Genomic DNA, 5,021 nt, shown 5'->3' with positions numbered 1-5,021 from the left:
AAAGGGCCAGAAGGTTGAGAACCACTGCCCTATTGGATTGACTCCAGGCCCCAGCTCCAATGCCCCGTGCTTTCAGGGCTCCTCCACGCCCGTGGCAGTGTGCCACGCTGTCCTAGCACCCGTGGCTGCTCTTCTCGCTGGGCCCCAGGAGCGCTCTCCTCCTCAGCCTCACAGACCCCAGAGCTACCTTCGCCCAGCCCATCGCTGGCCTCTCTCCATCCACCCTGCTCTGGTGAAGCGGCCATGTGCCAGCCTGAGGGCCTCCTGGAGGTCCCAGCTGAGGCAGATGGCCTCCCTGACCTGACTCACCTGTGTGCTTCCGGGGCCTTGGCCTCTGTCTGCGTCTGCCGTCGGACCGGTCACACCGGGTATTGCACCTGCCTCCCAGGCTGGGTCTGAAACCTCCCGGACTCTGGCTGGGGCAGGTGTCACACCTGTCTACTCGGTGCGACAGGAATGCAAGAGGCTCAGTGGTAGCCGGCATGCCCCAGGGGGTTTAATGACCAGATGCATCTGCCAGGTGCTGCCCAAGCGTCACCCTTTTCAATCCCCGTGACAACCCTGGGAGGGACGTCACACCCCATTCACCGATGGAGGAAACCAAGGTGTTGACTGCCCATCAGCGGAGCCGGGGTCAAAAGGTGAGCAGCGGATGAGGCCGATGTGAACACAGGCTTCAGAAATGACATTCGTATCGTGGGCCGAGCACGCCTCCGAGGTGCTGAGGGTCTGGGGCCCTCAGCAGGTACCCGCTTCGCTCCACTGGTTCAGTCTCTAGAAGGGGGTTTTGGGGTGCTGCCGGGCGGGCTGTGGCCCAGGAATTGCTGGGGGGAGAGAGGAGGGTTCCGCCAGGTGGGGAGCCGCCTGCAGCAGAGGGAGCCCCCGGAAAAGGGAAGGACTTGGGGAGAAAGGCTAGGAAGTGGGGTGTGCCAAGGGGGCCCCCTTTAGAGTTTTGACTCATTTGTGATTTTCCATTGGCCATGAAAGTAATATTTAATCAGTAATTAGAAAGACTGAATATGCCCCAAAGAGCAGAAGGCAGGGACTCGAGATGCTTGTCCACCCGTGTTCATGGCACCTCCACTCGTGAGAGCCAAAAGGTGGAAGCAGCCAGGTGTCCGTGGGCAGGTGGATGGGTGAGCAGAGTGTGGTCCGTCCATACAATGGAATGACTCGGCCTTAAAAGGGAAGTAACTCCATACCGGCCGGCGTGGCTCAGTGGTTGAGCATCGACCTATGAACCCGGAGGTCATGGTTTGATTCCTGGCCAGGACACATGCCCTGTAGGGGGCGTGCAGGAGGCAGCTGATCGATGGTTCTCATCACTGATGTTTCTCTCCCTCTCCCTCTCCCTCTCTGAAATCAGTAAAAAGATATTAAAAGAAAAAAAAAAGGAGGGAAATCCTGTCACTTGCCACAATTGGATGAACCTTGAGGGCACTGTGCTCTGTGAAATGAGCCACACAACAGGGCGAAGACCGTGGGATTCACTGACATGAGGGCCCCAGCGGAGTCTAACTCAGACAGCTCTCCGCACCACTTCCCTTAGGGGATGTGGGCTCCCCGGTGTGGGCTCTGCTGGGGCGCAAGCGGAGGGGGCCTCCCAGCAGGGGGACCATGGTCCTGAGCTCCAGGAGTGTCCAGCGGTGACATGGGCAGCAGCCTCGGGGGCCCTGGGGGACGTGAGGAGGCTGCTCAGCAGAGGACATCCGCTGGGATGCAATGGAACAGATTGCAGGTCAGCCCCGAAAATCATGGTGCTCCGCTCCTTGCCTCCCGAGCACACGAAAGGCCTGCACTTCCTGGTCCCTCGTGGCTGGTGGGGCCCTGAGTCCTGAGAAGAAGGGACTTGGGCCCTTGGGAGCTGCAGCACTTCATTGCCAGGCGGAGACCCTCCAGAGCTCCTCTTCCCTCTGTGTGGTGACAGGTGTGCTCCAGATGGGACCACTCCAGGCGGCAGGGAGTGGGGGCTGCAGACATGTCATGAATGGAGGAGACCTAAGTGTCAGCCCCTGAGACTGAGGGATATTTGTTACTGCATCATAACCTGGGTGGATCTGACTGATACACTCTCCCAAATACCCTAGAGCAGCGGTTCTCAACCTGTGGGTCGCGACCCCTTTGGCGGTCGAACGACCCTTTCACAGAGGACACCTAAGACCATTCTGCATATCAGATATTTACATTATGATTCATAACAGTAGCAACATGACAGTTATGAAGTAGCCACGAAAATAATTTTATGGTTGGGTCACAACATGAGGAACTGTATTTAAAGGGCCAGAAGGTTGAGAACCACTGCCCTAGAGGAAGATCGCCCGTGAGCGGGAGAAGGCTGACCCTGGGACATGACATTTGACATGTTTGTGTGTCCGGCACACCCCTCGAGGGCCGAGCCGGGAGCCTGGGTTCTCACCCTGAATTGATCACTTACCTGCTGTGTGGTGTTGGGCAAGTCGCCCTGTCCTCAGGCTCTCCATCTGCAGCAAGGATCTTTCCAGACATAAAATTCTGTAGCTGGCGATGTTTCTCTGCTTGTCTGTTGCACTATATGGACACGCCGTGCAGGTGCTGGCTGTAGGATTGTAAACTCCTCGACAACAGGCATCGGACGCAGCAGTGCTGTACAGATGACAGTGTGTTGGGTAGCCTGAAGGGGTGGTGATGGCTTGATAATAAACTGAGCTTGGCCCACAGGAGCACTTCCCGCTGACTGACGCGTTTGCGGGAGCGCAGACTGCTCTACGGGCTGTAAACGCTGTAGAATGTACAGTGTCTGCGACATCACAGAAGGAGTCCTCGTGCTGACACTTCTCTCTTCACTGCGGGCATTTGTTGGTCTGTGTTTGGAGGGGGAGGAGGGGCCGGGTAGCATAAGGCAGAAGGATGCGGGCCCTGGCCGGGCGACTCGGTTGGTTGGGGCGGGCCGTGTCCCGTTCACTAAAAGATTTCGGGTTCCATTCCCGATCCCCAGTCGGGTGCGTAGGGGAGGCAACTGGTGAATGTTCCTCTCTCCCTGCCTCTCTCTCTAAAAGTCAATGAAAACATATCCTGGGGCGAGGGTTTGAAGAAACGAAGAAGGGTGCGGGGTCGGAAAGGCTCTGAGTTGCAGTCACGGAAGCCGATCCACTGCACAGAGGTGCTCCCACCACTCAGGGCTGCTCCCACCACTCAGGGCTGCTCCCACTGCACAGAGGTGCTCCCACCACTCAGGGCTGCTCCCACCACTCAGGGCTGCTCCCACTGCACAGAGGTGCTCCCACCACTCAGGGCTGCTCCCACCACTCAGGGCTGCTCCCACTGCACAGAGGTGCTCCCACCACTCAGGGCTGCTCCCACCACTCAGGGCTGCTCCCACCACTCAGGGCTGCTCCCACCACTCAGGGCTGCTCCCACCACTCAGGGCTGCTCCCACCACTCAGGGCTGCTCCCACCACTCAGGGCTGCTCCCACCACTCAGGGCTGCTCCCACCACTCAGGGCTGCTCCCACCACTCAGGGCTGCTCCCACCACTCAGGGCTGCTCCCACCACTCAGGGCTGCTCCCACCACTCAGGGCTGCTCCCACTGCACAGAGATGCTCCCAGCTCACAGAGGTGCTCCATTTGCACTGGACCAAACCCACACTTGCCACCGGCTCCAATGCCAATCAATCCCAGGTGCTTAACCTTGTAGCCCCTGCAGCCTCCACATCACATCCCACCCTGAGCCCAAACTGAACACACAGCCGCCCTCTCCAGTGGAACAAATTCCAGGACTGACACCCCCCCCTCTTCCCGGGCACATGTCACCATGGTGGAGGCTGAGTCACTGTGTGGGCCCTGTTTACAAAGCAGGCTGAGTAAACCTGTTGTCTGACTGCCTTGGGCAGAGAGACTAGCAAGGGAATTTGAAAGGTAGTTGCAAGGGGCCAGGGCCCTGGCCAGGTAGCTCAGTTGGTTAGAGCGTCGTCTGATAGTGGGTTGGATCCCAGGTCAGGGCACAAACAAGAAGCATCCAAGGAATGCACAAATGGGTGGAGCAACAAATCCATCTCTCTCTCTCTCTCTCTCTTCCCTACCTCTCTCTCTCAAAAAAAATCAATCAATAAAAATGCTTTTAAAAGGTGCCAGAGGCCAGAGCACATGACCAGGGTCCCACCCTGATGTGAAATAGGGCCGCAAGGACGTGACCTGCTCAGTTGCAAATCAAAAAGGCTTTAAAAATTAGGTCCAGCCCGGCCAGCGTGGCTCAGGGGTTGAGCACTGACCTAGGAACCAGGAGGTCACAGTTCAATTCCTGATCAGGGCACATGCCTGGGTTGCGGGCTAGATCCCCAGTGTGGGGCCTGCAGGAGGCAGCTGATCAACGGTTCTCTCTCATCAGGGATGTTTCTATCTCCCTCCCCCTCTCCCTTCCTCTGAAATCAATAACAATATATTTTTTAAAAATTAGATCCAAGCCATTCCCAAAGCCTTGTGCAGAGGCATGGGGTTGGACTCTGCAGTCGGTAGGAACAACCAAATGCATTGGCTGTAAAGGGTGGGGGGTGGACTATGGGGAACCCGGTCCAAGGACCCTGGCCTGTTACAGCAGCAAAGCGGCCCCTGACCTCGGGGTCTCAGGCCTGGCCCGCAGGGAGGGTTGGAAGTGACTGCTGGCCGCCTCGGCTCCAGCCGGCTGTCACACCCACTCGCAGCCTGGACATTTTGCTTTCGTGGTTTAACATGGTTCGAAGCAGACAAAGTCTGGGCTCAGGCAGCTGGCAGGAGAGTTCATTTGGGAGAAAACAAATGAGGAGCCAAGCCCTGGGCCGGGCCCTGCCTCTCCCCCTCCCTCCAGCCCCCACGCCCCTGCTCATTAATGCGGAATCGGCCGCTGGGGGAGCGCCTACTCTCCGGCTTCATAAACATTTGTGAGCGCAAATTTAATAAAGCTGGGAATCATACCACTCGCCTGTCATTCCTTCATCCCGCACCATTCTTCTTCTTCCATCGCAGAGCATGTGAAATGCAAGGAGTTATTGTTACAGCAACAAAGGGG

This window comes from Myotis brandtii, unplaced genomic scaffold (genome assembly GCF_000412655.1).
Source record: "Myotis brandtii unplaced genomic scaffold, ASM41265v1 scaffold952, whole genome shotgun sequence".
Classification (NCBI taxonomy): Eukaryota; Metazoa; Chordata; class Mammalia; order Chiroptera; family Vespertilionidae; genus Myotis; species Myotis brandtii.
The sequence above is the reverse complement of the archived record's forward strand: the minus strand, read 5'-3'. Positions refer to the sequence as shown.